This window comes from Hyperolius riggenbachi, chromosome 3 (assembly GCF_040937935.1).
Source record: "Hyperolius riggenbachi isolate aHypRig1 chromosome 3, aHypRig1.pri, whole genome shotgun sequence".
In the NCBI taxonomy this organism is placed as follows: Eukaryota; Metazoa; Chordata; class Amphibia; order Anura; family Hyperoliidae; genus Hyperolius; species Hyperolius riggenbachi.
The window spans coordinates 50,023,370-50,047,718 of record NC_090648.1 but is presented as its reverse complement, the minus strand read 5'-3'; positions in this window follow the sequence as shown (position 1 = coordinate 50,047,718).

Sequence of the window (24,349 nt, the reverse complement as noted above, 5' to 3'; positions counted from 1 at the left end):
CGTGGTAATCCCTGTCTGGCATTTGGCCAACAGGAAGTGATGCTCACACCGCAATGTGGAGAATGTGAACTTCCCCATAGACTTTCATTGCCCGTTTCATTGGTGTGGTAAACTTACTGCACCGCAACATCCCAGTGTGAAAGGGCTCTCGGTGCTAGCTGTGACCCCTGCTAGGAATAGTCTCAGCTGATGGCAAACCAGTATGAATGACAAGCTTAGAGGCTTAGTCCATTCCTTAGCCTGGGACCCAGCTGTTCAATCAATGGCAGAACTTGCTAAATGATATTGGTAGTCCACAGCTCTGCCCTGGGAGAAATTGAATGGCTATGTAGACCTCAGCACTAGAACGTGCTGTTATGAAAGCATGTTATTATCTTTGCAGCACTTTTCATGGGGTATTCTCTAAGGGCCTGAGCCCACGAACACAGTTAGCTTCTGTACGCTTTTCAGCATCTGTAACATTGATGTGTAACTGAAAGGCGGATACAACTGCGTTAGATGGCTCAGGCCCTCATCCACACTTTCTATGGCTAAGTTACCAAATTGAGCACAGAGTGTAGATAGGAGTGGTAAGTAATTCATAGTAACCTCCCCATATTCTCAGTGGCCTAAAATAAACCAAACCTATAGAGCATGCAAGTAATAGAGCACATTAATTCATAAGGACTTCTAACAGCTCCTACTCATGTCTATGCCCTATGTTGTCCTCTAGTGGGCATTATTATATGTTATTCATTGCTGTTTTCCATAGTTCTTAAAGGTAGTCTTGCCCAAGGTTTCCTCACTTAAAAGGAATCTGAAATGAAAATAAACTTATGATATAATAAATTGTTTGTGTAGTACTGCAGATAAATAAAACTTTATTAGCACAAAATGACACTATTTTCTTTGCTACTAAAGTTCTATTAATTATCCGTATTACACAAACAATTCATTATACCATTAGTTTTTTTCCGCTTCAGTGTCACTTTTATTCTGATCCCCAGTTGCTTTAGGTTTTTATATAAAGGAAACATATGTTAGAAGCTAATATATACAATAAATTCTGGCCACTTCACCTGACTAGGCAGACCATTGAGGTGCCTTGTTTGTCTTCTATAATTTATGACAGTACAGTGATGAAGTGTGTGATGTCACATGACATGGACACGTTCGCTGTTTCAAACGCATGCCTTTCTGTGCTTATAACATTTTTTTACAGACATATAAAGTCTTTTAATTTTGCAGTGAGGGTTTATGATTTACTCTATAGCTTAGATTTTGTTTGCAGTTGCTTTGACATGCTTATTGAACAGGATTCCTCAGCTGCTTTTGAGAGAACTTAAAGTGGACCCAAATTAAAAATACAAGATTTCAGAAATAAAACCTATTTTCTAAATTATAATAATAAATAGCAGCCTTTTTTCAGCTGCATGATGACAAATATAACATATTTTACATTTATTGGAGGAACCCCTCCCTTTTTTTCAAATTGCCGGGATTTTTCCGGCAAACTGGTGGAGTAGATGGTGTCCAGCAATGGAGGAATTGCTAATGGCTGCCCCCAGTATAACCCTAGATATAAAAAGAGAAGGGTGAAAAGCATGCACTGAAATGATCATAGGTTTGAAGGAGTGTTTATTTATCTTTGTATGTGTCAGAGTGGTGCAACTAAATATTTTTAATAAAAAAAAATGTTTAGTTTGGGTCCGCTTTAAATAATCAAGCAATACACAATGGGCTTGATTCACTAAGACAAATAGCACGCCTTTTTCAAAGTTAGCACGCCTTATCAAAGTTAACACGCCTTATCAAAGTTACATAGTTGCATCGTTATTTGGGTTGAAAAAATAAATATGTCCATCGAGTTCAACCAGAGAACAAAGTACAACACCAGCCTGCTCCCTCACATATCCCTGTTGATCCAGAGGAAGGTGAAAAACCCTTACAAGGCATGGTCCAATTAGCCCCAAAAGGGAAAAATTCCTTCCCGACTCCAGATGGCAATCAGATAAAATCCCTGGGTCAACATCACTGGGCATTATCTAGTAATTGTAGCCATAGATGTCTTTCAACGCAAGGAAAGCATCTAAGCCCCCTTTAACCTCCCTAGCGGTAACCTCGAGTCAGGCTCGGACGGAAATCCGCAGCACTGAGCAGTAATCCCGAGTTGGATCCATCGGAGGTGTGGAATGTGCACGGCTGCTGCAGATCTATCAAGCGGTATGATTTTTAGGGTCTTAAAGCTTGTGAAAAAATTGCACCGCCTTTTGAAAAAGAATCTGGAAATAAACATACCGCCAGGGAGGTTAAATGCAGGTATAGAGTTTACCATAACTACTTCCTGTGGCAATGCATTCCACATCTTAATCACTCTTACTGTAAAGGACCCTTTCCTAAATAAATGGCTAAAACGTTTTTCCTCCATGCGCAGATCATGAGAAGGCCTAGGGACAAAAAGCTCATCCGCCAAGCTATTATATTGCCCTCTGATGTATTTATACATGTTAATTAGATCCCCTCTAAGGCGTCTTTTCTCTAGACTAAATAAACCCAGTTTATCCAACCTTTCTTGGTAAGTGAGACCTTCCATCCCACGTATCAATTTTGTTGCTCGTCTCTGCACCTGCTCTAAAACAGAGTAGCATAGCAACTTATGCCTGCTAATTGGCAATGAGGAGAGCTCCACTCGTCCTGCCCTGAGCCCCTGCGGGTTTGTAGTGCTCACTATGCTACTCTGATGAGGCATGTTAACTTTGATAAGGCATGCTATTTGTCTTAGTGAATGAAGCCCAATATTTGAATATGCATCCCCTTTTTTTCACCCATTTCTCAGCATTTTGCACATGATAATTTCCAGCAGCTTGGATGAAAGTAGGGATTTCTGCTGCCTCTTTGGCAGTATTGATTCAGGTGCAGAGGTATAGGAACAAGGGTTGCAAACATCAGAAGAACCATCATGGGACCAGGTGATCTAGAGGGCCCAAAATTTTACTCCTGGTGGCCACTTTTCTCTGGGCTATGTTCGAACACAGAGGTGCAGCAGTGCATGCTACAATTTTTGTGTTAACTTACTTTTAGTGCCAGCTCCTCCCCTTCCAATCCACTGCTCAGGCTTCCTCGTGGCTCCTCACAGGTGTGTCATTACTTGTCACATGATAACACTGGTTCAGGGACAGTGATGCAGCAGAGCAGAGATCCGTGAGGAGTAGGAATAAGTGCACAAGTTTTGCGGAAGTCTGAATTTTGACTTTCACGTTGAAATTTCACAATTTCAAATTCAGTCAGAATCCTAGGATCCTAGGAATTTAGCAATTTCACATTTTCACTTAGGCTTTTTGCACTCATGTCCCTTGGAATGTTCAGTAGACATTTATCATTCTAATTGTTGTATAAATAGTGAAACATGTCTACTAAAAGAGACATAAATGCCAAAGATCTAAGCAAAAATTCTAAGCAAAAATACCAGAAATATCAGCAGGAGGCCAGGCAACTAGTAATAAATATGGCAGCCTCCATATCCCTCTCACTTCAGGTGTTCTTTAAGCTCTTCTTTGCCTGTAAAGTAACAGTGCCTTTAAATAAAAATCCTAAAAGCAAAAATAGAAAGTTCCTGCCTATTGTTAATTGAAAGGCTTAGGAAGTAAGAAGAGGTGGAGAAAAATTACAGAAAGAGCTGAAGTTATGCACCAATTTTGATTTTAGTCAGAAACCAAGGCGTAATGGACATGCTTCAGGTCAAGACCCTTCTCCCCATGTAGGAGAGTCAAGAGGAATAACGTGAAGAGACTCAGCACCGTCTGGGAAATTTGTATTACTTTATTTAAACCTGAATTCCATAGCTCAATTTCCATGAATACACAATTCAAAAATAGCAATGTTTCTAGAGGAACAACCTCTCCTTTTCAACACTGCACCAATCTATTAAAGATAGACTCACAATAACGTAGTTGGAGCCTGCTTCTGGAAAGAAGCTGACTTAATGGGGAATAGGTAATGTAATGCACCAAAATAAGGTAACAAAAATAATAGAGCAACCAATCACAAATGAAAAGTATGGGCGAAAAACACATAGTATGGGAATGTGGAAATGTGTCAGGTACAAAATGATGGGTTATGTCAACACTATCTGGACCTGATGGGAGACTGCACTCTGCTTGCAGAACTCCTGCCTACCTCAGATGGGGATTGGTTGCCCAAAATGGCACAAAAATGCATTTTAAAAATACCACTAGACAGCACGCTACCATGCTACCACTGGAGCCACAATGCTCCCAAAAAACAACATCCATCTGTATTAAATGCATGATGAACCTTTGGTATCTTTGCAATGAAGACCTGCGGTAAACATCATAGTTATTTTTTTTTTATCCGGCAGGCCTCCCTTCTAAGTAGGTAGCAGTCTCCTCCTATCATCCTCTCTCTTTAATGGGGATAACAGAATAAACTGTACCTTCATTTTATTGCTTGCATGACGTTAACTATAAATTGTCCTACTACAACCTGATCACTATGATAAATGTCAGAATTATGAAATGTAATTCTCTCTTTCTCTCTTTTAATTTTTGAGTTGTTTTCCTCACATAACTCTTACCAGGGGGGCAGGGGATCAAATACATAACATAAAAGCAATCACATAGAAAGCAACCATTAATTTGAAACAGCTTACCAGACAGCTGGTGACAAAAAGAATGTCCCCTTGTATTTGGGCCTCCTTCACTCTAACTCCACAACTTGCGATCCTGCATGTGGGACTGGATAAGATTCCTACCCCTCATCACCTAGAAATATCCTAGATTATCTGCGCTAGAGTCGTCACAAAATTGTTTCCAACTGGGCCACCTCCTTTACTCCCTCTTCATCCCACACTCTGGTTCTAGCCAACTCCAATATTAACGTAGAGAAAAAAACTACGCTATCTATCAGGTGACCATGACTCATTGTTGATATTAATCACTCAGTGTTTACTATAGAATATGTAATATTCCAACTGAAACTCATTAAAGTGAATGGGAACCGCATTTTTTAAAAAAATGAAGCAAATACTTACCTTATACTTACTCTGGGTTGTATAGAGCCTTCCGTCTCCTCTCTCGGTGCTCTCTATCCTGTGATGGCTCCCCCCCCCCCCATTTCAATCCCCCGCCGTAAGGGTATTTGGAAGTCTCCGGGAGCGGTGTCCTCCCGAAGATGTGCGGCTTCATACTGCACAGGCATGAGCGTGCAAGAGAGCGTACTTGCGCAGGTGCAGTACAGGGCTGCCCTTCTTCAGGAGCACTCGGGCTCCCTGAAGACTTCTGAAGCCTCCTTCGGCCTGGTAAAGCAGTATTTGACTAAATTAGTCAAATACTGCTACCGGGGAGCCAGCACTGGAATGAGGGGACCAGGAGAGGAGAGGGAAGGCTCTATAGAACCCAGAGCCTTCCCTCACCTTGGGTAAGTATCTGTCTCATTTTTTTAAATGTGGTTCCCATTCACTTTAAGTCACTTCACTTGTTATTTTACTGTTTATACCAGTTTATGTATATATCTCTTGACCTATCATGCATGCTATGTAAGTGGGGTATCTAGAACCATAGATCCCCAAATTACTGTTTGAATTACCTTATTATTTTATGTTGGATATTTCTTTATCCCTTTATTCATTGAGATGAGATCTGTAATGTATATGTGAGTGCCAATTCCTCACTACTACTGTTCAATAACTGTACCTTTGCTACACTTTTGGCAATAAAAAATTAATGTTTAAAAAAAGAGAAAAGAATGCCCCCTTGTAACATTGTTACACATGTGATACAAGATACATAGAAAGGCACCTTTTCTAGCAATCACATGATGTGTTTTGTGTGATTTTGTCAGCTTTCTTCCAATCAGAATGCCTCAGAATAAGAGGTGGAACAACTGATGGAACAGCCTCTGCAGCTGCATGGGGTCCATGGCTCTACTCACTGGTTCATCCAAAACAGGCCTCTTCTCTACAGTAGGTGTTGTGGCCACACTTGTTATTGATGAAGGAAGTCATGCTGTCCACTCGGCCAAGGGAGGGCATTTCAGTATCCACACCTGTTATATGTCCCCAGGCAGATGGGCTTTTTAGTCAGGCCGGCACAAGAAAGGGGAGGATGTGGTCGTAAATGTTTGGGGGCCCTATCAAAGTGTATCTGGGATCCCAATGATTTGTAGATATGCCCCTGACCAGAAATTAGGGTTTGAGTGCACTTTATAACATTTGTGATCTTACATCTCTAGTTGTGTATGTGTCACCTATGTTCCAAAGTTAAAAACTATGATGATCGGTATACTTGAGCCAAAGCATCTGGTGTGAAGTTGGTTAAGCATTAATGTATATAACCTTTTCACAGTACAATAAAATGTATGCTTTGTTTACGAGTTCTCAAGGTATATTTTTCAATAAAGCTTCTCTAAAACAGAGAGTACAGTAAGAAAACTGTACTGAATTTTAAGGGTTGTTTTTTCATAAATAACCAAGTGAAAGAACTTTGAGCTAAAAAAAAAAAAAAAAAGCAGGCCCCTTTACTATTTGACACATCTCTTGCTTCTTCAATCTGTGTTACAACCTCGGTCATAAATACCAATCGCAGTACTAAGAAACTAAGGAAGATACGTCTAGGCTTTTCAACACAAAGAAGAAAAATGATCTTCTCTAGTGATATTACCTGGAGATAGAGAAACTGTATGCATTGTATGTGTTCCTACAATGGAAATTCAGAGGAGTCCACTGCTGCTGCTCCTGCTACTTTCCTGTTTAGCATCAGGTGAGTCTACATTTGAATCTTCTTCTTGTGGAATTGAAGGTAAATTGTGGTGGCTGGATAGTGTACTGGTTGGAGACACCACCTGACATGGGAGTCCAGGATTTGAATCCTAGCTGACCAGTACCCATTCAGTGACAAGTCCTTCAGCTTTAGGAGGGGCTTCCTAACATTAGAGATGGGCCGAAATGTTCTGCCGGCAATTAATTTGCTGTGAACAAGGGGTGTTCGCTATTTGCATTTAACACAAATTTTATTTTAAAAAATTTGTGTTCGATTTTTCCCCATAGACTTTAATGGGAGGCGAGCGGCTGCTGACTTTAGCAGTTATTAGCTAATTCCCCTTACGTGCTAGAAACACCACATTTTTAGGGTATGTGGAGGGGGACAGTGGGAACAAGAGGAACATTTTTTTTTTCAAAAAGACCTTAAAGAAAAATGCGGTAATTGAAAGATAATGTAGCACACCTAATGGATGTGTAAATTTACTTATATCAAAAGAAAGAGCAGTGAATTTTATGATGGGGTTTTCAGGTGGTCCAAACACAGTGCGCAGTCAACGTTAAAATACAAAAATGCTTCAAAAATACGTAAAGTTGCCAGGGAACTTTATATAGCCATATTGTGGCTGTATAGCGATCCCTGGCCAAAGCATTGCGACTTCAGAGGGGTTTACAGGGGGTCCGTACACACTGCGTATGGACCCCCTGGAAACCCCATCATGAAATTCATTGTTCTTTCTTTAGATATATGTAAATTTACACTACCGTTAGGTTTGCTACAATATCTGTCATTTACCTTTTTTTTTTTTCATTTACCGTATTTTTTTTCCCTATGAAACTTTAAAGTCGATTTTCTCAAAAACTATAAGGTCTTTTTGATTTTTTTCCCTTTTGTACCAACTATTCCCCTCCACATTCCGTGCAAAGTTGGTATTTCTAGCACATATGGGGGCTTTGCTATTAACCACTAAAGTCAGCGGGTGTTCACCTGCCATGTAAGTCTCCCACTGCGAATAGCAGATTTGCAAATTTTTGAAAAAAAAAACATTTCAAAATTCACGAACCTAAAATTTGATGTTCGGCCCATCTCTACCTAACATTCCAAGTGTTGGAATTTTATTTCAATTTAACTTCAGCTAAAAATCAAATTTTCATGGAGTGATTCAGGAACTGGGTGAACGAGGAGAAAAACAGACAGCAGAAAAGAAGCAGACAACACACGTTCATATATATACGGCGCTGATGAGCTGGACGCAGACAGAGACAAATAGCAGCTCACCCAGCTGCTGCTCAAATCCCATGCAGTGTAAAACAATATTCATTGCATCTCGAAGAGAGATATATTTCGGGGGCCCTGAATTACCCTTACGCGCCCTGCACAGTATAACATTACTGTTATGGGGCGTCTAATTTTGCTCTTTCTTAAAGAGTAACTGTTGCAAAAATCTTAAAATTGAAAACACATACAAATAAAAAATACATTTCTTCCAGAGTAAAATGAGCCATACATTACTTTTCTCCTACGTTGCTGTCACTTACATTAGGTAGTAGAAATCTGACATTACCGACAGGTTTTGGGTTAGTCCATCTCTTTATGGGGGATTCTCAGCATGGCCTTTAATAATCCTTCCTAATAAAAGCCAACTGTCTCTGCGTCCAGCGTGTGTCTCTGTGTGGGTGTGTCCCTGCTCTGAACAAACTGTGCATGTGCGCAGAGACACTAAGGGAGAGTGATGCGCGGCTTCAAGGGGCGGACGGGTCCGGTGGGTGCGCGCGCGGTGACATGTGGTGACAGGCCTAGAGCCCGTTTTTAAATGGGCTAAGGTCAGCTAGTTCTTTAAAAAGACATTCCCTGAAAAAAAATTATACAAAGATGCTGGCCAGCCTCCCTGCTCGCTGCACACTTTTTGGGCAGTTGGACGGAGCAACTGCCATTCTCTAAGTGCTTTTAAAAATAAAGAAAACCCTGAGAACCCCCCATGAGAAGATGGGCTAGTCCAAAATCTGTCGGTAATGTCAGATTTCAACTGATTTCTGTAAGTGACAGCAACATAGGAGAAAAGTAATTTATAGGGATGGCTCGAATCTCCGATTTTTGGTTAGCGAACCTCAAACACGAACTTCCGCAAAAGTTCGGTTTGTGCAAACTTTTGCGAACCGCAATAGACTTTAATGGGGAGGTGAACTTTGAAAACTAGAAACATTTATGCTGGCCACAAAAGTGATGGAAAAGATGTTTCAAGGGGTCTAACATCTGAGTTTTTGCATGGATGAGTGGGATACATGCCAAAAGTCCCGAGGAAAAATCTGGATTTGACACACAGCAGCGTTTTAAGGGCAGAAATCACATTGAATGCTAAATTGGAGGCCTAAAGTGCTTTAAAACATCTTGCATGTGTATACATCAATCAGGGAGTGTAATTAGTGTACTTCTTCACACTGACACACCAAACTCTCTGTGTAACGCACCGCAAACAGCTGTTTGTGTAGTGACGGCCGTGATGTCTGCCTTATCAACTTTCGATGGTTCTTTCTCTACCATTGTTAAAGCTTACATCAATTTTTTTTAAATTACGTTTTCTGCTTGCTGTTCAGTACCTTCAACAAGAATCTATTATGGAGGGCAAGTCTGCCATTGTGACCACGGGTAATGGCCGGGGAATCAGGGTTCGATTCCAGTCCGGATTGGGAGCCTGAGAAACGGCTACCACCACACATCTAAGGAAGGCAGCAGGCATGGCATGCAAGTCCAGAGGTAGTGACAAAAAATAGCAATACAGGAGGACTTTCGAGGCCCTGCTGTATATGAGACAAATCAACTTTAAATACTTTAACGAGAATCTGTTATGGAGGGCAAGAATTACAGCACTTGCCTTTACCGAGAATCTGTTATGGAGGGCAAGAATGACACCACTTGCCTTTAACGAGAATCTGCCATCCATTCAAGTGAAAGGTATGCACTGACTGCAAACAGCCATTTGTGTAGTGACGGCCGTGCTAGACTGGTGCGCACCATGACGAGAGTCCAGGTGATGGCGGCTTTCCAGTCCATATGGTCGCCGGGCTGAGGTAGCTGAATGACAGAACAGTGACTGTCCAGCTGATCGAATTTGGTCTGTCCACAATGAAGCAATGACCTTATTATCATGGGTGTGCCACCCGTAGAGACTCATATAGCCGTCGGTCATTGCTTCATTGTGATACGCAAGCCCCTTCACCGCGGCAAGGTAACAATCACGAAGGGGAATTGGCACATGTACATGCCTTTTGTTTTGTTGTTGCAGCTGCAGTGCAGCCAGAAAAATTAGGCAGGCATGTAGACGCACCAGAAAAATTATTATAGTGGCCGCTGCTAGCAGCGGCCTTAAAAATTCAGGAATCCACCTGGAGTCCTGTACCCTGTTGGTGGTGGCTGAGAAGGCAGTGAAGTGGCCTGCAGGCAGAGATGCTGTGTGGGGACTGACTTAGTCTTCGGGCAGGACTGACCGTGCTTTGCAGACCAAGTGATCAGATGGACTCTTGACCCAATGCTGTGTGCCAGAGATGACACCACTTGCCTTTCAACATCACGGTACAGTTTGGGTATCGCCTTATTTGAGAAATAATTGTGGCCTGGTATCTTCCACTGCGGTGTGTGGCTTTGCTTTTGTGTGCTGCTTTTCCTCAGGTGGTCATCCCATTGCAGTTTGTGCTTTGTCATCATGTGCCTTCGTAAGGAAGTTGTCCCTACGCGGATTTTGGTCTTTCCACGGCTCAATTTTTGGTGGCAGGGAGTACAGATGGCATTGCTCTCATCTGAGGCAGACACAAAAAAAAATGTCCACACCGCTGAGCCCTGGGGTGATGGCACTTTGGTGGTGGCGGCCGACTGAGTGTTCAGTGGGGTGCCAGAATCAGAGCAGGAGGAGGAAGATATGTCATGCTTCCATGCGGAAGCTGAGGAAGATGAGGTGTTCTGTGTTAAATAGTCAACTACGTCCTGACAATCTTGGGGGTTGTACTTTGGTCCAGGGCCGCACGAAATCACAACAGCACGACCTTGAACAGACCTGCTGGGGGGCCTGCCTCTGCCTGCTTTGCCCATATTGGGGGGATGAAGTGAAAGGTATGCACTGACTTGACTAATACAATGTGCAGTAACACAGGTGTGGTGAAAGGTATGCAGTGACAGGTATTACAATACAATGTGCAGCTGTCACACAGGTGCAGTTAACAGGTATGCAAGGAGTGGTATATTATGGTCACACAGGTACTGCGAACAATTATGCAATGACCAGTATTACAAATTTGTAGCTGTCACACACACAGGTACCATGAACAGGTACAGTGACTGGTGGTATTAAATATCACACTGCGTGCGCTCACGTAGGTAGGTGGGTGCAGCTGCCTGTCACGCACACAGGTAGTCACTGAATGTGCTGGGCCTCTCAGTGGCACAGTAGGAAACAGTAGGAATTACTAAGGGGCCAAGGTCCAGCAGCTAAGACTGACTGGCTGTATATGCAACACAAGTGTCTGTGGGACACACACACACACATACAAAAAACAGATCACAAGAACAACATTAGCTCTCAAAAGAGCTGTTGAGGATGAGGAGTACTTTTTAGCAATAAGGATCAGCAAGAAAGAGCAACCTAACAGGCCTAACACAAGAGCCTAACTAAGCTTTCCCTAATCTCTCTGCAGCACCTCTCTCCCTTCTCTAATTACTGCAGCCACACGAATGAGTAAAATGGCTGACGATGCCTGCTATTTATAATAGGGGGTGGGGCTCCAGGAGGGAGTGTAGCCTGATTGGCTACCCTGTGCCTGCTGACTGCGATGTATAGGGTCAAAGTTGACCCTAATGATGTAGTATAGGAGGCGGGTCGAACCGCCATAAAGTTTGCGTTCGTTTGCGAATGCGAACCACCGAAGTTTGTGCGAATAAGTAATTTACGCACTAGTAATTTATGGCTCATTTTACTCTGGAAGAAATGTGCTTCTTATTTGTAAATGTTTACATGTGTTTAAAATGTTGAGATTTTCGCGACAGAGGTCCTTTAAGTATGATGTTTGTTCAATTGGCCCTTTAATGGGATGCTAACAGCCCTTTTTGCTCTTTGCTCAATAGTTCTACAACACTGTCCTCCTTGCAGCTGTAAATTAGCTAAACTGTCTCTTTAGTTAACTCCTCAGGCAGCTGAGGAAGCCATCAGGCTAGATTGTGCAGAAAACATAAGATATAAATTATTCGTGATCAATAACCAATTCAATGACAGTGTGTGGAATTCTACTTGAAGCTTGGTAATGCCAGGACTAAGAGTTGCATTCTTTACCAGAACCCTGATGTCCAGTGTAAAGGAATATAAAAACAGGACACCGAGAGCCCAATATAGAGCAGTAAGTTAAAATATGGAGAGCAACTAAGTAATATTCACAAAACAGGGTCTCCTCAAAGGCAACCACTGTAAATGCAGGTGGGGAGATTAGACCTGTAGCCAGTCAGGATTAAAAAGTTGCTCTCCCTAGATAAGGAAAAAAGGGGAGTAATACCCCTCCACCAAGGGTGGAGCTATTGTATGAAGCAAACAGAGGCCGCCAAAAGAATAAAATAGACTAAAATGCTTAAAAATTGATATATAGAGGAATTAGTGGTGGACCTACCTCCTCCAAGCAGACACAGGGAACTGTTGATTTTGACAATCAGAAACATTTTATTTTACACACTCCAGAGATTTGTCCAACGAGTTTCACAGGTATGACCCTGCTTCATCAGGCAATAAGGTAGGAGCATATAAAATCTGCAGGCATGCAATACACCAAAGGCACTGGGTGTATATATCAATTTTTAAGCATTTTAATCTATGTTATTCTTTTGGTGCTTCTGTTTGCTTCATACAAACTGTCCAGTGTAAAGGAATCCAATTCGGATGGAGTTATATTGTAAACCTTCAACATATTGTTACTTTGAGGCTAGATTCACAGTGGGACGTTGCGTTTTGATGCCACGTTAAAGTCGCACCGCAAGCTTACAACGCAACGCGCCCAAAAAGTGGCAACGCAGCGTTACCGTCGCATACAGCAGATACAGTAAAAAATACAGGCAATGAAAAGTATGCTTCCAAGTCATTACTGAGCATGTGCAAACAGTCCAACGCAGCTAATAACGTGTATAACGCACTGCATGCAGTACTTTCACTTAACGTGCAGCGTTAGTCACTAACGCAACGTGTGCACTGTGAATGGGGCATTGATTTTTCATTGCAGTGAGTTATTCTGCGTTAAATGCTGTTTTAACGTGCGACTTTAACGTCCCACTGTGAACTTAGCCTAACACTGCAATACAATTTCAGCATTTCTGATTACAGCAACTACCCCCACTACGTCAGAATTGTGTACGGAAGGAGACTACCCCCCAGGCTGCGTGACAGGTGAGGCTATAGTCCCAACATGCCCCAAAGCTGAGACTGATAAAACTCTGCTCTGTTCATTCTTATTTGGCAGAAACATTTCGTCAACCAAGCAAGAGCTAAGTGTTGTACAAAATTACTGAATAATAATGATCTCACAAATACAAAACACATGCATAGTGAATTTATTGTTTAAAACCATCCAACAATAAAGATGCATGTTTAAGCAATAGAATTAGTGCTGTAGAGACAAAAAAGCACTAGGGGGAGGACTCTGCCCTTGCAAGCTTGGAATGTAGAGCAGAGTGGGGTGAGCCACTAGTTAAAGGATACCTGAAGTGACATGTGACATGATGAGGTAGACATGTGTATGTGCAGTGCCTAGCACACACATAACTACGCTGTGTTCCTTTTTTTCTTTCTCTGCCTGACAGAGTTATATATCAGGTATGTAAGTGGCTGACTCAGTCCTGACTCAGACAGGAAGTGACTACAGTGTGACCCTCACTGATAAGAAATTCCTCTTTTTATCTCTTTCTTGCTCTCAGAAGTAATTTTTTGCTAGTAAAGTGTTTTATAGTTGGATTTTTTTTTAATCAGTGAGGGTCACACTGTAGTCACTTCCGATCTGAGTCAGGACTGAGTCAGCCACTTACATACCTGATATTTAACTCTTTCAGACAGAGTAAGAAAGAAAGGAACACAGAATAGTTATTTGTGTGCTAGGCACTGTACATACACATGTCTATCTCATCATGTCACATGTCACGTCGGGTATCCTTTAAGGAATCAAGGTGAGGTCTGACATCTGGTGCAGATATGGCTATGTCTTAGAAGCAGTGTTGCCAACTCATCCCTTTAAATACGGACGCTTATGAATTATACATGTCTTGTGGCTAGTTAGATGCAGTTTAGGCACTGATTATCTGTTAGAAGCCCCAGAACCTGTATAACTTAGATGTGTCAGTATTAATAGGGATGAGTTGGCAACTTATGACAGATTATAAACTTGTTTGGAGACGTGCATTTGAAAGTTTCTAGGCTAAGACTAAGGTGGACAAGGTGTGAAAGGACGATCCAAAAGTGTTGGGCGAACACCTAGATGTTCGGGTTCGCGAACGTTCGCCGAACATCGCCGCGATGTTCGGGTGTTCGTGCCGAACTCCGAACATAATGGATGTCAATGGGGACCCGAACTTTCGTGCTTTGTAAAGCTTCCTTACATGCTACATACCCCAAATTAGCAGGGTATGTGCACCTTGGGAGTGGGTACAAGAGGAAAAAAAATATTTGAAAAAGAGCTTATAGTTTTTGAGAAAATTGATTGTAAAGTTTCAAAGGAAAAACTGTCTTTTAAATGTGGAAAATGTCATGTTTCTTTGCACAGGTAACATGCTTTTTGTCGCCATGCAGTCATAAATGTAATACAGAGAAGAGGTTCCAGGAAAAGGGACCGGTAACGCTAACCCAGCAGCAGCAGCACACGTGATGGAACAGGAGCAGGCGCAGGAGGAGAAGGCCATGCTTTTTGAGACACAACAACCCAGGCCTTGCATGAGGACAAGAAGCGTGCGGATAGCATGCTTTTTACCGCCATGCAGTCATAAATGTAATAAAGATAAGAGGTTCAATAAACAGGGACCGGGCGTCAACGCTAACCCAGCAGCAGCAGACGTGATGGAACAGGAGGAGGTGAAGGAGGAGAAGGCCACGCTTTCAGGTGCAACTCAGGCCTTGCATGAGGACAAAAAAATGTGTGCGCAAAGCAATGCAATGAGTAGTTTTCAGGACACAATGGGCTATTCGGAGGAGCTATTCCCACCCCCACAATCTTCTACCTGTGAAAGGTCAATGGAACAGCCACAAATGTTGTGCCCGGATTCACAACCTTTTTCTGTGGAAAATGCACCTCGCACTAAAATGCAAGGCGAGGTCGAGGATGAACATGACGTCAACAACTCAACATGACGCAAAATGGGGGCGGAACAGAAAGCTGCTTTCAATGTTTTGAAGGCCTTAATTGCCTCCGGTGGCCAGTTAGATGCATCATTCATCACACCCAAATCCCAGAGCAATGTGTGCAGGAATTTGAATCGCAGGAGGTGTACCGAGATCATCTGGACAAGTGACCAAGTGACCAAGTGACAAGTGACAAAGTGAAAAGTGACAAAGTGACCAGTGACAAAGTGACAAAGTGACAAAATGACAAAGTGACAAAATGACAAAGTGACAAGTGACAAGTGACAAAGTGACAAGTGACAAAGTGACAAGTGACAAGTGACAAAGTGACAAAATGACAAAGTGACAAGTGACAAAGTGACAAGTGACAAGTGACAAAGTGACAAGTCACAAAGTGACAAAATGACAAAGTGACAAAGTGCCAAAGTGACCAGTGACAAAGTGACAAGTGAGAGGTTGTTCTGGGGAGCTCCACTGCACTCAGTCGCATATGAGGAGAGGTCTCGTCGGGACTGCTGATCCTCCTCAGCTTGCTCAAAGCCTTGAGGGTTCCTGAAGATCCTCTGCTTGGAGTTCGCCGGGGTTCAGCTTGGTGTCGGGGTCGGCGGCGTCCTCCTCACTCCAACGTGGCAGATCTTCTGTTGAAGGAAAAAAAACAAACATTGTTTAAAGTCCAGTACCGCTTCTGAAGGACTCACCAAGAGATGCAGGAGCGCTTCAATGTAGCGCACCATCGCTCGCTGGGTGATGTCCCTCCCTACGCGCTGGAATTCTACGCTGCACATGCTAGCACGCTTTTGCGCAGTGCCGAGGCGCATTCCAGCAGCTAGCTACCAAGCTTCTGTGGATCTGATTGGGCCACCATGTTGGATCTCTGCCAAGTCCTCCAAAATTTTGAGCAATCCACGTTGCGTGACTGAGCAGTGACAACTCTACAGTCAGCATTACAATACCACTGCTGTGTTTACTGAAGAAATCAATGTTGAAGATGGAAACCGCTGGCATGATGCAAGTGGGGGATTCTGAAGATGAAAACGATCAGCGTGATGATACCAACATCAGGCAACCTGCCTCAGGAAACGCTGGTCCCAGCTATGACAAAGAACAGGACGAGGAACAGCTGGAGTTGGAGCAGGAATTGGATGCCCCCACTGCCGAGGGACAGAGCGGTGCACGTTGGACTTCCACAATTTAGCGGGAATGGACAGCAGAAGAGGAAGAAAGTGATGCTGGTGACGAATATGGTGCATCACAACAATCACAACGCTCACAAGAACATGAAGACAGAGGAGTCTGGCAGGACTCTCTGGCACACATGGCTCAATTCATGCTAGACTGCATTGAACGCGGCCCGCGCATTATTCACTATTCATTATTATTCATTATTCTGGAATCTGGACAACACCAATTACTGGGTTTATACCCAGTTTATACAAACACAATGGCCTCGATTCATAAAGCATTTCCGCATGAGGAAATGCTGAAAACGGCTCACTTTACCGACCACACAGCCAAATCTGTATTCATAAAGGCTTTTTCCGCATGAAAAAGCCGACATCCACGAGCAGAGTGATAAATCACCGCCTTGCGCGGTGATTATCACAGCAAAAGTAACAAATGTCAATTCATAAAGATTAGAGGTAGCGGTATGCGGACGGGTATTACCGCTACCTCTGATGTGGCGAGAAGCGTGCGGAATCCGTTGCAGTGAATGGGACAGACCTCCCAAGCAGCTGCAGAGAGAACACCGCACGGAGGGATTCCGCCTGCTTCTCCTGTTTCCGCATGTCTCCCGACAGCCTAACGCCTGCCTACAGCGAAGTATCTCCGCACGCCTGTCACAACTAGCTAAATTTTTATGAATTACCACCCTGAAGGCGGAAATACCGACAGCGGTGTTTCCCCGCTCGACTTTCCCCGCTCGCAGGCACTTTTATGAATCGAGGCCAATGTTAAAAAACTGATTGAAGAAAGTGTCAGACAGGTCAAAAATGGAACAATTCCAGCAGGCCCTTGAGGATGGAGACTTTAGAGAGGAGATTGACATCCTCCTCCTTCTCTAGCCAGTTGTACGCCGACAGACTGACTTCAGCAAACCCAGGAGGACCAGGAGGGCAGCAAAGAACACAAGCTGCTGCTAGTGCCGAAAAGGGAATGGTATTGGCAGTGTCCTTGGAGTGGGAACATTTTCTGACACCCATGCAGCAGCCCACAGAACAGCAATCGGGCAGTTCCACGTCCTCCAACACCAATCGCCTGGAGAAGATGGTCAAGGTCCAGGACTACATGTCAGATGGCGTAGCTGTGTTGAACAATCCATCTGCAGACAGACGGTGAGTGTGACAGGCAGCACAGAAGGACCATGGCAACTCACTCATAGTACCACAGTTTGATAGTGCTGCACCAAAAATTATATGGATCCGTGGACCCGGGCAGTACTGGGAAGTGGGAACGCAGATTTTAGTACCTAAACACACGATACAACATGTTTTCCGGGGTCGGACTCTGAGGCACATACAGATGGTCCCGATCATCATCCTCATCATACAACTCTTCTCCTGAGTCTGACCCACCCACCACCTCTGCCACCCCAACATCCCCAGACACAGACCCCTCATCGTCCTCAACATTAACTTGGGATGCTGGCCTGAGCCCGACCTCCTCCTCCACATCAGGCCCCATCATCTCCTCAATGGCAGCCCTCAATAATCGCTCTGGCGCCGGACCGATGGACACAACGTTCTCCTCCGGGGAGGGCTGCTGCTGACCACTGGCTGCTGGGGTGGATGTTATAGCTTGTGTGGGGCGTTGGCTGTTGCTGTTGTTGGGAGTGCTGCTCACAGCGATGGTCTCTGAGGAACTCATGGTGAGCTCATATAGTGGTTGTGTACTGTTCCCAGCAGACACAGAGTGGCAGTAAACACAATGCTATATAGTGTGCTGGGTGAGCGGTGTACACAAAGTGGCAGTAAACACAATGCTATATAGTGTGGCTGAGCGAGGTACACAGAGTGGCAGTAAACACAATGCTATATAGTCTGGCTGAGCGGTGTACACAGAGTGGCAGTAAACACAATGCTATATAGTGTGGCTGAGCGAGGTACACAGAGTGGCAGTAAACAGTAACACAATGCTATATAGTCTGGCTGAGCGGTGTACACAGAGTGGCAGTACACACAATGCTATATAGTCTGGCTGAGCCGTGTACACAGAGTGGCAGTAAACAGTAACACAATGCTATATAGTCTGGCTGAGCGGTGTACACAGAGTGGCAGTAAACACAATGCTATATAGTCTGGCTGAGCGGTGTACACAGAGTGGCAGTACACACAATGCTATATAGTGTGGCTGAGCCGTGTACACAGAGTGGCAGTAAACAATGCTATATAGTCTGGCTGAGCGGTGTACACAGAGTGGCAGTAAACAATGCTATATAGTGTGGCTGAGCCGTGTACACAGAGTGGCAGTAAACAATGCTATATAGTCTGGCTGAGCGGTGTACACAGAGCTGCAGTACACACAATGCTATATAGTCTGGCTGAGCGGTGTACACAGAGTGGCAGTACACACAATGCTATATAGTCTGGCTGAGCCGTGTACACAGAGTGGCAGTACACACAATGCTATATATAGCGTGGCTGAGCGAGGTACACAGTGGCAGTACACACAATGCTATATAGTGTGGCTGAGCCGTGTACACAGAGTGGCAGTAAACAATGCTATATAGTCTGGCTAAGCGGTGTACACAGAGTGGCAGTAAACAATGCTATATAGTGTGGCTGAGCCGTGTACACAGAGTGGCAGTAAACAATGCTATATAGTCTGGCTGAGCGGTGTACACAGAGCTGCAGTACACTATGCTATATAGTCTGGCTGAGCGGTGTACACAGAGTGGCAGTACACACAATGCTATATAGTCTGGCTGAGCCGTGTACACAGAGTGGCAGTACGCACAATGCTATATAGTGTGGCCGAGCCGTGTACACAGAGTGGCAGTAAACAATGCTATATAGTCTGGCTGAGTGGTGTACACAGAGTGGCAGTAAACAATGCTATATAGTGTGGCTGAGCCGTGTACACAGAGTGGCAGTAAACAATGCTATATAGTCTGGCTGAGCGGTGTACACAGAGTGGCAGTACACATAATGCTATATAGTCTGGCTGAGCGGTGTACACAGAGTGGCAGTACACACAATGCTATATAATCTGGCTGAGCGGTGTACACAGAGTGGCAGTACACACAATGCTATATAGTGTGGCTGAGCCGTGTACACAGAGTGGCAGTAAACAATGCTATATAGTCTGGCTGAGCGGTGTACACAGAGTGGCAGTAAACAATGCTATATAGTGTGGCTGAGCCGTGTACACAGAGTGGCAGTAAACAATGCTATATAGTCTGGCTGAGCGGTGTACACAGAGCTGCAGTACACACAATGCTATATAGTCTGGCTGAGCGGTGTACACAGAGTGGCAGTACACACAATGCTATATAGTGTGGCTGAGCCGTGTACACAGAGTGGCAGTACACACAATGCTATATATAGCGTGGCTGAGCGAGGTACACAGTGGCAGTACACACAATGCTATATAGTGTGGCTGAGCCTTGTACACAGAGTGGCAGTAAACAATGCTATATAGTCTGGCTGAGCGGTGTACACAGAGTGGCAGTACACACAATGCTATATAGTCTGGCTGAGCCGTGTACACAGAGTGGCAGTAAACAATGCTATATAGTCTGGCTGAGCGGTGTACACAGAGTTGCAGTACACACAATGCTATATAGTCTGGCTGAGCCGTGTACACAGAGTGGCAGTAAACACAATGCTATATATAGCGTGGCTGAGCGAGGTACACAGTGGCAGTACACACAATGCTATATAGTGTGGCTGAGCGAGCAGTGTACTACTGTTCCCAGCAGCGACACACAATGACTGGGGGGACCCTGGCTAGCGTGGCTGGAGCGCGAACTAGCCTGCCTGCCTACCCAAAGCTAAACCCACAGACAAATGGCGGAGATATGACGTGGTTCGGGTATTTATTTACCCGAACCACGTGACCGTTCGGCCAATCAGAGCGCGTTCGGGTCCGAACCACGTGACCCGTTCGGCCAATCAGAGCGCGTTCGGGTCCGAACCACGTGACCCGTTCGGCCAATCACAGCGCTAGCCGAACATGCGCTCTTAGTTCGGCCATGTGGCCGAACGGTTTGGCCGAACACCATCAGGTGTTCGGCCGAACTCGAACATCACCCGAACAGGGTGATGTTCTGCAGAACCCGAACAGTGGCGAACACTGTTCGCCCAACACTAGTGAAAAGTAAGGATAGGGAGAAATGCCGATTTCCAAATTAAGCAGAAATTTTGAGTACTGAAAATCCAAATTTCCAATTCTGATTTCTGCGGAAAGGTTCTTTTTTATCATTTTTGTTAATAAAGTTGTGTCATTGAAAAAAAAAAAGCTTTGTTGAATCCATTATATATTATGTCTGCTATTATGAGGACATCCTTGATACACTACCAAATTCTCTGATTGGCCAAATACTTCCAATCACAGGCTGCAGTAGTGGTCCGAAGCAAACCTCCACATTCTGTGATTGGCCCAATACTACCAAGTACTTCAAGTTGTGTTGTGATTTACGATTTTAGGCCAATCACAGCAGTCAAAATTCGGAAATGTTCAGTAGTATTGGACCAACCAGAGGCTTACCTTGGTAATTAGAATACCACGGAAATTTTAGACCACTCTAAATATAACCGAGTTTTACCTCAGTCTTGTGATTGGTCTAACATTTCCACAATATTCTGATATCCAAAGAGAAATTCTGATTGGTCCAATGCTTTTGAGCTCTGTAAATTGGGCTAAAATTTCCTACTTGCGGAAATGCAGCATTTCCACGTAATACCGATTTTCAACACTGATTTCAAAGGAGAAATCCTATTTGGTCCAGTGGTTTCAATGATTTCAAGCTCTGTGATTAGGCTAAAATTTATGACTTGCGGAAATGCGGTATTTCCGCATAATATCATTTTCCGAAACTGATTTCCGATTACTGATGCGTTAAGCCCATTTCCAATCGGAAACGCAGAAGTCGGTATTCTGTTGAAATTTTCTGACCATCCCTAGTGAAAAGTTCTGGATGTGAGAGTGAAAAAAGACAACAACAACGGAGATCAGGAAGGAGGATGCTAGGACTATATCCTCTAGGTCAGTGGAGGGATTGGCAAAGGGAGAGGGGAAGCAGGGGGAGAAGTAATGAGACGAGCAGCAGAGTTTAGTCAGGATTACACAAGTTATACATTTTCCCACTTCTCCCAACTGAAATAATAGAATGCCATCAATTTAACATTGCTTTAGAATCTCAAAATTTTCTTACAGACCCTTGTCCTGAAGAAGGTGATTCAGAGGATTGTGTATCAGTACCAGGTGACATTTACATTTTTTCAAACATAGAATATAAATCTGGTTGTTGCTTTGTCATATGCTGAAGCAGCAGCAGCCACGGATGTGAGACGCATGTCCACATGGCTCAAAAGGTTAAGCCTCTGGGAAATAATGTTTCAAGCTTATCAGTCCCATGGCCAACCCAGCCATTGCCTCTTCCACCATTTTTTTGATCAGAGTTTCTGCACACATCATCTTGGATCCATGCTGATTTCACCATATCTGGATCATAGAGGGCTAGATGGTTGGGATGATGAGACTTATATCCAGCCTGACAATTCAGCTCCCTATGCTCCCTTGGCTATTACCAGCCTGGCTGTGTGCATGTAGCATAGTGAGCTGGATGGGTGAGTTGTATGAGACTGTGAACCATATGGAGAGCTTCAGAGAAGAGTTCGGGGAAAATTCCAGAGTAGAGACAAGTACATCCGTATGCTGTAGCTTTCTAAAATACTATAAAAAGGAAAAAAAAAAAAAAAAAAGAGCTGATTGGATAACAATTGTTTTCTTAGTGAAAGTGGAGACACACATTACCTTTGCTTTAAAATCGCAACATTTTCTTACAGATTCTTGTCCCGAAGAAGACTTTTCAGAAGACTGCACATCAGGTGATTCTGTGGGTATGCTTGTAGTGCTGGCACCTAGAAGTCTCTTATTTTTCTTGTCATATAGTACTCACAGAGCCCCTAAAGGAAACCAGAGATAATAAATGAAAAAGATTTTATACATACCTGGAGCTTCCTCCAGCCCCTGTTGCCTGGATCGCTCCCATGCCGTTGCCCTCCGCTGGCCACAGCTATGAGAACCTGGTCCCGAAACTGATGTCAGACTCATTGGAGCCAGCCTACGCAGGAGAAATGCGCCCTCTACGTATTTCTCCAGCGGCTGCTGGAGGGATACGCAAAAAGCACACTTCTCTTACGCTAGACTTAGAGATGAGCCGAAATTTTCGAAATTTCGAACTGCTTTTATTACGAATGCGAAATTTAACATTACGACCCAAATTCGTAATTTCGTAATTAATTTTCAAATCGTAATTTACAATTTCGTAATCGAAATTTCACTCCCGTAATGACGAATTTCGAGTCTCCAACCGAAATTTTACTGTTTCAGGTTTGTAAGGGTTTCTATCCCTCTAGATGCCTAAAATGAATAGCACAGCCAGCCAGCCAGCCAGCCCTCCTCCTTCTCTCTCGCTCTCTCGCTCTCTCGCTCTCTCGCTCTCTCGCTCTCTCGCTCTCTCGCTCTCTCGCTCTCTCGCTCTCTCGCTCTCTCGCTCTCTCGCTCTCTCGCTCTCTCGCTCTCTCGCTCTCTCGCTCTCTCTCTCTCCAGAGATCTGTAGTATTTCAAAACCATACTCACATTCATGACATGTCCAGGGATCAAACCCAGGCCAACCACATGGAAGACAGCTATGCTCACCACCATACCACCAAACACACACTAAATAGACTGCTAACCTAAATCTTACTTGTAGACAGTCATATGAGACACATGCTGGGTGCAGGGCTTTGTGATTGGACCATGCGATAGAGTGAGGTGCAAAAATGAAATCATGCCTAGCAGAGGATGGTTTCACAGTGCTAAATGCTAGGCTGGCTGTGGTGCAATTGGTTAGTGTGTCTGGCTGGTAACAGCAAGGTTACAGGTTCAATTCCATCCAGGCATGTCTTTTCCTTTTGCGTTCAACAGTTGTCCAAACAGAGCCAACAGAGCCCCAGATAGCCATGTAGAGTTAGGTCACAGCTAGCCTGGCTGTGGTGCAATTGGTTAGTGCGTCTGGCTAGTAACAGCAAGGTTACAGGTTCGATTCCATCCAGGCATGTCTTTTCCTTTTGCGTTCAACAGTTGTCCAAACAGAGTCAACAGAGCCCCAGATAGCCATGTAGAGTTAGGTCACTGCTAGCCTGGCTGTGGTGCAATTGGTTAGTGCGTCTGGCTGGTAACAGCAAGGTTACAGGTTCGATTCCATCCAGGCATGTCTTTTCCTTTTGCGTTCAACAGTTGTCCAAACAGAGCCAACAGAGCCCCAGATAGCCATGTAGAGTTAGGTCACAGCTAGCCTGGCTGTGGTGCAATTGGTTAGTGCGTCTGGCTGGTAACAGCAAGGTTACAGGTTCGATTCCATCCAGGCATGTCTTTTCCTTTTGCGTTCAACAGTTGTCCAAACAGAGCCAACAGAGCCCCAGATAGCCATGTAGAGTTAGGTCACAGCTAGCCTGGCTGTGGTGCAATTGGTTAGTGTGTCTGGCTGGTAACAGCAAGGTTTGATTCCATCCAGGCATGTCTTTTCCTTTTGCGTGCGCGCGCTGCGCCATTGAACCCCATGGGGTATTTTGCGTGCGTAAAACTTTACGCATGCAAAACTTTGTGCTCGGTGTTTGGACAACTGTTGAACTCAAAAGGAAAAGACATGCCTGGATGGAATCGAACCTGTAACCTTGCTGTTACCAGCCAGACACACTAACCAATTGCACCACAGCCAGGCTAGCTGTGACCTAACTCTACATGGCTATCTGGGGCTCTGTTGGCTCTGTTTGGACAACTGTTGAACGCAAAAGGAAAAGACATGCCTGGATGGAATTGAACCTGTAACCTTGCTGTTACCAGCCAGACACACTAACCAATTGCACCACAGCCAGCCTAGCATTTAGCACTGTGAAACCATCCTCTGCTAGGCATGATTTCATTTTTGCACCTCACTCTATCGCATGGTCCAATCACAAAGCCCTGCACCCAGCATGTGTCTCATATGACTGTCTACAAGTAAGATTTAGGTTAGCAGTCTATTTAGTGTGTGTTT